A 12187-nucleotide genomic window follows, 5' to 3' on the forward strand; every position below is an offset into this window, starting at 1 on the left:
AAAGAAGGAGAGCAATACAGGTTTACAAAAGTTAACATTGTTGTGGGATGTGTCCAACATCCATGTGACCTCTTGAATGACTGATGTGCTCTAACAAATCTCCATTGCGTTCTTTCTCAGGATGTTGTACTTACTTCCTTGAACTTTGCAGCAAAAGTATTAGAATTGTAGCTCCTGTGTCATCCTTGCATGAGATCAGCTCTTGCAAACCCCTTATTAACATATATATAAGTAGTTCCCATTTGAATTTGTGTAAACATTTTGTGCTATTCTGCTAAAAATCACTTAATTTTGCACCTGTCCTTTCCTCAGTTAAATAATGTGCACATATTTCTCCTTCCTGCTATTGTTCTCCCATATAGGAAAAGTAAGAAGATCTACAGCAGGAAACTTGTAAAGGAAATTGCATTAATGTATACTGGAAAACTGCATTAATAATAAATGACATAGCATGGAGAAATAGTCAGTCAACCTGTCTTGGTGTCAGTTCGCGTCTTAATTGGAAAAGGATGACTATTTCGCACAGCTGCTTCTTCTCATGGAAACCACCTTCCCTCCAATCACATACAACACAGAAATTTAAGCAAACAAGTTCCAGAAACTTCATTTTCAAAGTATTAGTAAAAAGTGATTGGAATGGTTAACCTTTTTTATTGTGGAGTCTAAAGCATCTCTAGTCACGCCCATAGCAAATATGCAGGAGAACATCAGTACCTGTCTGGACAAGCTGCAGATTCACATGACACCAGCCTTCATAGTTGAGCATCCTAAATCTGTTGGAAAAATACCATTTTCATACAATGACATAAAATCTTGGAGAGAGCATTAAGAACATAATTCCTTCAGTGATTAAACTTTTGTAACTATGGTGATGCATGAAGGTCTATTTTTAGTCCTGCTGCAGAGACAAGGTGCAAGAACAGGGAAATCTGAGTTTCTGTTTTTGCATTTAGTGAGGGTAAGTTTCAGTTTTGTTCGGTGGAATACGTTTGTACAGCATGTGAGCATTTTTCAGACATTTCAGAAGATTTTCTAGGTACAGTATCGGTCAGGTAATACTTGACTTCTTGCTGCTGAGAACCAGGGACACAAAACTTGGGGCACCAACACAAAACAGTATAAACCTGTATTCAGAATAGAATATTCTGGAAGTCCATCATGTTTAGTATATATGATGGGATTTTTTTTAAAATTTAGAATTTTGGTAATGCGCATATTGTGAGTCAAGAGAAGTAAATATCTTTAACCACAAAATTCTTCTAATTGTTCTTTTATGTGTAGAGGTGGATGGATGAAGGTCACTGTAACCTCTGGGGCATCTTTAAAATACATACATAAATAACTTCCAGCATTATTCTGTATTTCTATTACTGCCTGAATCTATTCCAAAAATGCAATCACTTTGATAGAATAACAGTTTATGAAGTTCTTAAGAGTTAACATCTTGTGCTCTAAATGATAGAGGGCATATTTTTATCATTCTCACAGTAAGAATAATTTTAATTTTGTGAACAAAAGCTTTTACACAAGAATGTGTTTCCTCAATGTTCTGTCTTCTGATAGCTGAAACTAAGGTAATAGCCACATGAAGTTGCAAAAGCAGCAGGGAAGTTTAAGCAGAGCATCTTCTAGGTACTTACAAGTTTATTGTTGCCAGTAGATGCTTATTCTATCAGCAAGTGCAGTACAGAATTCAGCAAGTATGCAATACAAATCAAAGGTTGCGTTTACTTGCAAAGAACCCATAACAGCAATATTTTTGTAAAGGTGTTGAACAGAGTGAAGAATCGTGTTGAAAATACCTGTTGTGGGTTGATGCTAGCACCCACCAAAGCCACTCATTCACTCCCCCCTGCAAACTGCACAGAAGAGAGAAAATTTAACCAAGGGTTAATGGGTTGAAATAAGGACTGGGAAAGATCCCCCACCAAATACCATTAGGGGCAAAACAGGCTCAACTTAGAGATACGAAGTGAATTTATCAGTAACAAAATCAGAGCAGGATAATGAGAAGTAAAATAAACCCTTAAAAACACCTTCCCTCCTTCCAGCTCTGCCTCCTACCCCAGTGGCACAGGGACACAGGGAATGTGGGTTATGGTCAGTTCATGACCTGTGGCTTCTCCCACTGCTCAGGGAGAGGAGTCCTTCCCCTGCTGCACTGTGGGCTCCCTCCCATGGGAGACAGTTCTCCATGAACTTCTCCAGCATGAGTCCATCCCATGGTCAACAGCCCTCCCCAAACTGCTGCAGCGTGGGTCACTCTTGCACGGGGTGCAGTCCTTCAAGGACAGGCTGCTCAGCCTTGGAGCAGGGCCCCTCTCTCCACGCATCTCCCACTGGATCGCAGCCTCCTCTCAGACATCCACCTGCTCCACTCTGAGTGTCCTCCATGGGCTGCAGGTGGATCTCTGCATTCCCCATGGATCACCTTGGGCTGCAGGGGCACAGCTGCTTCACCATGGTCTGCACCATGGGCTCCAGGGGAATTGCTGCACCTGGAACATCTCCTACCCCTTCCTCTTCACTGACCTCGGTGTCCACAGGGTTGTTCTTCTCACATGTTCTCACTCTGCTCTTCTCTGGCCGCAGTTACAACTGCCCCACAACTTTTGTTTTGATTTCTTTTTAAGTATGTTATCACAGAGAAGTTACCAACATCTCTAATTGACCCAGCCTTGGCCAGCAGCATGTCCATCTTCAGAGCCATCAGGGATTGGCTCTGCTGGACACGGTGGAAGCTTCCAGCAGCTTCTCACAGAAGCCATCTCTATGGCCCCCCTGCTACCAAAAACCAGGCTGTGCAAATCCAATACATTACCCAAAATATGGGTCCAACTAATTGGACTTAGGTAAACCGTGCTTTCTGGGTCAATGACAAACTTGCAGTTATCCTGCTAACACATCCGAAATGTTATCTACATTCCTCTTTACATCCACAGTATGTAAAGAATGAATATTATTTATATGTCACTCAACAGACGCAGTAAATTTTAAGTAACTATTGCCTAGATTAAACATTATTTCCTAGTTGTTTGGGCTTTGGTTGGTTGTTATTTAGTTGGGTTTTTGGTTTTTTTTGGGGGGAGGGGAGGTGTTTGTTTAGTCTGTTTTTTGATTTGGCTTTTTTTTCGGGGGTGGGGGTGTTGTTATGTTTTGTTTTGTTTTTTCACTTTATGAATAGATTTTGTTCTGTGGAATATCCAGCATAACTAGCACTTTCTGCCTGGGTCCCCAGCTGAAGAAAGTTTCTCTTGTGTAGATAGAGTTTGCTCTAACTGGTCACTCTATATGTGACATAGAGAATTGTGAGATACAGCTCTTTTTGCATTGCCTGAAAAGTTCTTGCTTTGTCTTGCCTTCACTTGCCTTCTGCTGTTGCTGATTCAGAATGGTGATGTCTGTATTGCCAGGTCTGATTCCAGATGTAAATGCCTTGTAATACTGTGAGCTGATCTCACATTATTTCATTTACCATATTTCAAATAGCACATGCGATTACCCGGTCCCATGAAACAGCAAAATACCGTTCTGTGGATTTGCCCAGTTTCTGTCCATGCTGAAATTTATAGCCTACAACTACAATGCAAAGTTTATACGCACAAAAAGATGTTCTATGCCAGAAGAGCAGTATCACATTCATCATGAAGGAGAGGAAGTGCATGAAGCACCACATGGCTTTCAGTGGAGTATGCAAGCAGGCCATTTTTTTTTTTTTCAGAAAGCCCTTTGGCCTTACTGGTTTTCAAACACTTGAATCCATCAGTAAACTTAATTACAGTCTCGTCCTAGCTTCGCAGAAAAAGAATTGATGGGTCCAGATGTAGCAGACACCTTTATCACTGTTTCATTGTAAAAATGGTGAATTCAGAATCTCAGTTTAGTCTGTATATGTAAAGGAACAAGAAACAATTAAGAATGGGTGCAGCTACAAGCAGCAGCAGGTGCAGTTGCGAAATGCACAAAGAAAGATTCCTCTATAGCAAAGGCCTCTGCCTCCTCTCTTACCTGGCAGAGCATGAGGCATGTGCTGAGCAGTAATACTGCCCCCACAGAGACAGAACTATGTGCACAGATAAAGATCAATACAGGGAGAACTGCTTCCTCGAAGGTCAGGGCATACCAAAATAACCTTGCCAGTGATGAGGCATAAATCTTAAAAAAAAAATGTGGCATTTATTGACTCATACAATGACGAAAATAAGTTAGATTAGACCAGGCCAAAATTAGCTTTGTGCAATAAATTGGAAATCTGCTGTGGATCTTTCTGTGCTTCTGAACTGAATTTTTCCCTATTACTCAAAAAGGCAGTTTAAGAAATGTCTGATATTCTCAGTTTTATACTTTCATTTTTCTCCTTAAGGTCATTTAGAGAAACAGGAAGTATTTTAATGTATTAAGTTTCTGCTTATTGTTTAAACAATAGCATTTGCTGAGCTGGGCTTTTGAATGCATTTACAAGGTCTACAGACTGGGTGCTTGGTGTTGGAACCCAGTGAAAAAGTCTCTAACAGCAGAAGTAATCAGAGCTGAGATGAAGCTAAGTGACATATCAAAACTTATACTAATGGGTCTGGCTTCTATATTTTCTTGATTTCTAGAGAAGTCCAGGTGGTTCATGTATCTGAATGAAGTTGTCTGAGATATTGTAATACAAAATTAGTTCTATTTCAAAATAAGGTATGTTTTATGGAAGTTTTCAGATTAATTTTCAATATTTCAAATCTTTGGATTTACAAGGCATGTAGGAAAAATACAAGATCACATTGCTTCCCATCATCTTTCTACACATCTATTTCTGGCACAAGGAAGGGCCTGTGAAGTAAACCACCCTGGTTAAGAACACTTACAGTGACTTGACTGTGACTTGACTGACAAGAGCTATTAACTAATTTCACAGCAGGAAGTCACCAAGATACCACACAGCTGCCAGCCAAAACTGCCAACAACACTTTTAAGGAAGGCATCCAGTCTGAGGTGCCTCATTTCTGGGACACCTAATATTGTTCAATTTTCTGAGCTGCCATGTGAAACAGTACCTGAAAATCTGTCCCTAAATTTCCAGAAACAGTCTCTTTAAAACGGAGGGAAATACCAACATTTTGGCTGTAAGTACATATTTGTCTATAAAGTACATGGAATAATCCCATCACATGGATATTACTTCTTAGACCCTTGGTGTTTCTGGCTAGAAGCTGAGGAATCATGACAGCTAAATTATCTCACATGTTTCTAAGGAACAGATTTCAGTTCCCACATGAGTTTTTGGTTATGGGCACAGCAGCATATTGAGATTATACCTCTACTTCACTCAGAATCAGAGAGAGATGGCAGTCTCTCATGCTATTCACAGGAATTTTTCTAAGGCATTGCATAGTGGACCTGATTGAATTATTCAGCATTACAAGAATTTTTTATGTGTTTCCTTTTAAATGTGTACATTTATTGGAAGCATACTGGGCTATTTAATAGGGTATCATGGGCGTTGAAGGAAATGGGAAACATTCTTGGCATAAATATCAACCAGATGATTTATTAACTACCCTTCCTCATTTCTTCTATTTGCCCTGATTCACACCAGGAATTGTGACTGCAGCCAGGATAGGAAACCAGCTCTGATGAAGTAAACACACAGTGATGTATTTTTCTTCTGCCATGGAGAAGCAGGTCTTGTTTCCTCTTCCCCAACACCCTGTTTTCATGGGTCTCCTTTCTGAGTGTGCAAGTTTAAGAATAGAAATACTAAGAAACCAAACAGAAGAACAGAACAGTATGACTCTAACTTGCAGCTCCCAGGCTGTCTGCATGAATGTCTAGACTAATTACAGGAGCAGTCTTGCTCAAAACACACACTAACGATTGGCCTGAGTCACTGTTTATAGAAATTATCTTGAATATTTGAAAGACAAACCCCACATGTGTAAATTAGTCCCTGTAGCTAACAGGAAAACTTTCAGCACGTAAACATTTAGGCAAACAATGTTATAACAACATGTGGGATAATTGGCAAATTTAACACAGTTTTAGACCTCTTGCTAAATTATAGGGAAGGAATAGGACCAAGCACAACACAATGGAGGAACAAAATCACACCTGGCTTCATATGTGAGCACAAGAGAAAAGAAACACACTGACATGTCACCTTGGGACCAGAGCAAACATCTGACTGCCCAGATTTGGAGAGAAAGCAGCTTGTTGTTTGGGCATGCAAATCTGAGTGAAGGAGAAGAGACAGCACAGCAAGTCCATATTATTTATAAGCCTTAGACACAACATAGTCTCACACAGGAATAATCAGAGCTGTACTGGGATATTGCTTCTTATTGCTGCTATTTTGGCAGCGTGAAAAGTCTTTTCTTGATCTGGACATTTCTAGATATGTCATCAGGATCTGGAAAAACCTCGTTAGACAAATATCCTTGGGAAAAACAGCACAAATGCTCCAACCCCTAGGATTTAAAGGGAAAAAAATGGCTAACTATATAAGTACTCCATTAGATAAGTGGCATGGGAGGTATTGACTTGGTTCAGGAAGTTGTACATATACTCTGACCCTAAGGAAAAGATATTTAAAAGAATAGTGTAAAAACAAAAAGAACATTAATGAAGTATATGGGACTTCAAATTGTGTACTATTTATTGTAGAGATTCACCTGTAGCAGAAGGTGATTGATTATATTTACCCAGCAGGTAAGAAATAGTCTGTGGGCAGAATAGAATGGAGCAGCAGCGAGTTACTTAAAATCACCTCTCAGTGCAAGAACAGCTCTTCACTCCACTCTCTGGAGATCACAGGATACTTTTAGGCAACTTAGGGACAAAACAATAAAATCTAGTTACTACTGCAAGCCCTAATTTGGAGTGGTTCTCAGCCCATGCTTAAAACACTCAGAGTCATTTTAGGAGTAGGCAAGAACAGGAGCTACCTGTAACCATGTGCACAGCAAGAGAGTTAACTGAAAATACATGTTTCCTAAAAGGAATAAAAAGTGAAAGAACAAGGTTGATTCCACTGGTAGAAAAGCAACCTACACCCACATGCTACAATTGCACAGGCAAAGCTTTTAATCTTCTTTATCTGATGATGTTTCATGCTATTCTCTGCTGATACATAATAGGGGGTGGGACAAGATGAGCTCCAGAAATCTCTTCCATTTTAAGTTACTCTATAGTTCAGTGCTCAGTTTGTAGGAAATAAAAAAAATCAACCCAAAATAGAGGTGTCACTAAGGTGGTTACAAATACACATGAAAAAAAGAAAAATCTAACACTGTCTTTGGTAATGTAAATATTACAAGGCACCACACTTTTCCCATCACATTTTTCAAGGTAGGAATCTGCTTTGTCTGGAAATGCAGAGAAGATAAAGATACGTGACAACTCAAGGGAGAAATGCCTTGCAGTCCGATCAGTTGAGCCCATGCAAAGGTGCATGTGGTGTAAACTCTCAGGCTGGAAATTTGACATGCTGAGGTTTTCATCTGTGTGACTGTCCATAAAGAGCTGCATTAGGGTAACAGACACTGCAGGTTCTTTCCTAAATTCAAGCATACACTTTTCTTTGCACTTCGTGAGAAATTTTTCAAAGCTTTAACTTGCCAATGCTTACAAATCTTAAACCCTTCCAAAGGGTAGTAAAAGTGGAGCAGAACAAATTTTGTGGTCTGAATTTCCCCTGAAAGTACTTAACCACTACAGCAATTCTGTAGATGTATCATCCTTTCTCCATCACAGTTCTCTTTTTCTGTCGTTCTGATGTGAGAACTGATAAAGCTTCAAACATAAAGAAGAAGTTCTCAACAATGTCTCTGCCTTTTATTTCTCCTTTTTATTCCTCCCTTCCCTTTACCCTTCCCCAAGTAATGGTATTATAGAGAAGGAAGATGAGAAGTTTCCCAAACTATTTTGCTCATGTTTAAGTATACACTTACCACTTTTTAAATTATGTAAAGTGAATTTGTGAACTGATTCTCTTTCCTGTTCTAACACATTAGGCAGGACTCTCTGTCTCCAGTTATGCAGCACATGGTGGCTGAAAGGAGTGCAGGACTACTCTTTCTAACAGTTAAGTCAGAAACAAAAAAACTGTCATTAAAATTTTGCCATCTAGAGCAAGGTTCATTTACTGTCATAATGCTGAAAGAAGTGTTAGAGCACTTTTAAGCACTTACAGATGGAATAATTGAAAGGGAGTTGTTACTTGGTGTGCTGGTTTGGGCTGAGGGAGAATTAATTTTCATCTCAGTGGCTGGCATGGGGCTGTGTTTTGGATTTGTGCTGAACTCAGGGTTGATAATACAGAGATGTTTTTGCTGTTGCTGAGCAGGGCTTGCACAGAGCCGAGGCTGTTTCTGCTTTTGGTACTGCCACACTGGGGGAGGGGACTGGGGGTGCTTAGGAGCTTGGGAGGAGACAGAGCCAGGACAGGTGACCCCAACTGACCAAAGGGATATTCCAGACCCTGTAGCACCATGTTCATGTATAAAGTGGGGGATGAAGGAGGAGTAGGGGCACACCTGGAGTGATGGCTTCCCCAGTAACCATTTTACATGATGGGGCCCTGCTCTCCTGGAGAACTGCCATGGCATTGCATGCCCATGGGAAGCAGTGAAGAGATTCCTTGTTTTGATTTGCTTGCATATGCAGCTTTTGCTTTCCCTATTAAACTGTATTTATCTCAGCCCATGTGTTCTCCAGCTCTCACCCTTCCGATTCTCTCCTTAATCCCTCTGGTGAGGGAGTGAGTGAGCAGCTGCACGGGGCTTGGCTACTGGCTGGGGTTAAACCACAACAGTTGGGGATTCTCACTCAGCTGTTTCAAATGTTACTATTAAGTTATCTTTTCCAATACTCTTTTCTAAAATTTTCCATCAAGATTGGTGCTGCCAAGTCTCTGGCTACAAGACATGTCCAATTCCTAAAGTAAATGTGATAATTTGCTAGCCTGAATTGCCTAGCAGACACAAGACTGGTAATTTTCTATTTTATTTTGATGTTGTGGTTCCTGCTGGATATGGGTGAGGCCCTAATCTCTCTCTAAGAACCTCACACAGGTCAGTGGGAGCAAGAGTCCACAACTTCCCTTAAGTGCATAGAAACTGAAAACAAGGACTAGCTTACCACTTAGGAAACTGGACATAAAGAGCTCATCTTACATCTATCTAGAATACAAAACCTTGAAAAAACCACCTTCATGTAATCTAAGATAGCAATTTATTTTCTGGACCAGGTGCTGGAGGGGATGTAGGGGCTGGCTGCTGCAAGCATACATCCTCTTGTGATGGAATTAGCCAGACTAGCTATCATCATACTGTTTGTAGAGCACATGGTCCTCATATGATTTGGGAATTTGCACTGCTATATTCTGGGTAGAAAAGGGGCAATAGAGAGGCCAGGTTTGAGTCAAGAACTTTCATTGTAACTCATAATGCTGACACCTCAAGTGAGAATAAGGGCCAGGATGGATAAGCACCAGCCTCAGTATTGAAGAGACTAAAAAGAGAACATTTTCTATATAATTGTGTAGAAGACAGCTACATCATGGTGTTCTGGGAATATGAAATTTTCATTTGTTTCTCACAAGACAGGACAGTCAGTAGGTCATCCAGATGTGTAACAGAACAATTTAGTTTGAAATGGACCTCCAAACCTGAGCTCAGTGCAGGTCTACTCAGGTCAAGTTTCTTAGGGTGATGTCCAAGTTCCAGGTGAGTCTTGAAGGCCTTCAGGAACAGAGATTTTACATACTTTTTGGGTAAACTCTCAGTATTTGATCTACCTCATGACAACTTCTTTTATCCCAGTACCTAATCAGGACGTCCCATGTTTCCATTTGTGGCCATTGTGCCTAATCCTATCATCATGCATTTCTGAGAATAGTCTAGCTCCACCATCTGTTTGTCATCTGATCAGGATGCTGAATAGACAGGAATCTAGTTTTCTAGACAGGAATAAGGTTTTCTCTAAGCCTTCTCTTCTTAAGGCTGAGCAAACCCATTTCTCTCAGCCTCTTTTCCTCTGACCAGCTTGGTAGCAAAAAGCAGAGTGCCTCAGCCTTCTCCCTGTCATTTGTCACTAGTTCCCCTGTTCCACCGACCAGTAGGGCCATATTCTCCCTAACCTTTCTTTTGTTGCCAATATCCACAGAAAAGACCTTTCTTGCCATCCTTCACATTCTTTGCTAGTTTCACTTGCAGCTAAGCTTTGGTTTTCCTGACTTCATTTCTGCATGCAGGGGCAACGTCTTTGCATTCCTCCTGGGTAGCCTACCCTCCTTGCACCTTCTGTGTGCATCTCTTTTGTTTCTGAGCTCAGTCAGGAGCTCTGTATTCATTTTGGCTCTTTGCCAGCTTGCTTTACACACATTGAGACAGATCATTCCAGTGCTCTGAGAATGTTGCCTCTGAAGATCAACTAGATCACCCCATACTTTTTCCTTCTGGGGTAGTTTCCTCCAGGATCCTGGAGGCAGGTCCCTGAACATGCCAAAAACTACTTTTCTGGAGTTCTGATCTAGATTACTCCTCTCAGGATCTTAAACTTCACACCCTTTACTCCACAAGAATCATTGTTGCTGCAGCAAATGTTGCCCTTGCCCTTTAAACTACCCAGCAATTGCTTTGCATTTGTGAGTCACAGGTCCAAGAGAGCATCTTCCCATACCAGATCCTCTGTCACATGCACCAAGAGGCTGCCCTCAGAACACTCCAGAAATCTCCTAGACTGATTGTGTATGCTGTCCTTCCAGCTGGCTGACTAAGGCCCAGATAGGAACTAGGGTCTGTGACTGAGACTTTCTCCAGCTGCCAAAAGAATGCTTCACCTGTGTCTGTGTGTGTGTCTCTGTGTGTGTGCACCTTCTTTATCAGGTAGGATGTAGCAGACACCCATTGAAGCATCCCTGCGTTGATCTGTCCTCTGATCCGTACCCACAAGTTCACTACTCACTCATCATCTGTCCCAAGGCAAAGTCCATGCACCTACTCTATACAGAGCTCAATCTCTCCTCTCTGCCATCCTTGCTTAAATTTATCGTTCAGATGAAAATGAAATTACTTAAAAAGTAGTCTGTGAGTAGGCAATCAGACATTTGCTGAGTTCAAAATGCTGTTCATAAGAAGCAGGTTAAAAGAAACAGAAGATGAAGGTGGTGAATGACATCTTCTTTTAAAAACTTATTCTAAGGAGAATGTGACAGTGGAAGGGCTGTCAAGCAGCCACAACAGATGTACTTTAAAAATGAACAAGTCTCTTATTTAGCAATAAAAAATTTTAGAAGAATGCAAACCTGAAACAACCCTGAAAAAAAGCCTGAAAGGAAAACAAAGTTGAGTATCTTTAGAGCTATGCATGGTAGGTGTCTCTCCTTTCTACTCTGCTGCAAACTTCTAACAAATCTTTGTTTCATGTTATTTAAACTTGTTTAGAAAGTACATTAAATATGAGAAAGCTCTTCTTGAGGCCTGGAAGCATTCCTGAACTCTCCTGCAACGACTAAGCCTTTCACACTCATTTTTATTGTGTTGGAGCAGAGAATTAACTTGGGAGAAGCACAAAAAAATGTGCACCTTCCACACCAAGACTCAGGATGTTTGTGGAAAGAAATATTAAAAACAACAAAGTATTAACTCATGGAGAAAAGCAGAACCATCTATGGCAGAGGAATGTCAGTCCTTTGAAGACTGCACATAATCCAGATCCGCTCTGAATGTTAAGAATGAAGGCTTCTAAAATTCAAGTCAGAAAAGGGGTCCAACATTCTCCTAAAGGTGTAGCAATGTAAGCATTTATAATTGTCATTGGTGTACAAGAAGCAACATCAACAGCCTGGCATTTAGTTAATTGACTAGGATTTCCACAGAATACTGTAAACACTGTACTGTGATCATTGACAAAGATGAGTTGTTTCAATAAATGCTGTAAGTTTCAAAGTAAGTGCTGTAAATCTCTAGCTTTGCAGTCATCACCAACCATTACCACCAATGCAAGGCAGCTTTCCATTGCCTGGTTTTCCATTTTAAGATGGCACACGGGCAAAACATCCATGCCCTGCCCTTACATAAGTGAGGCCATCCCTGGAAATAATCTTTGCAGGAGAGTATGGTCAAGAAACGCCACCTGCTGTCTCCTGGATCACTGTTCCAAAAAGCTGCTGCAGTGCAAGGACATGCACAAAACCCACGTTTCA

This window comes from Coloeus monedula, assembly GCF_965178545.1.
Source record: "Coloeus monedula genome assembly, chromosome: Z".
In the NCBI taxonomy this organism is placed as follows: domain Eukaryota; kingdom Metazoa; phylum Chordata; class Aves; order Passeriformes; family Corvidae; genus Coloeus; species Coloeus monedula.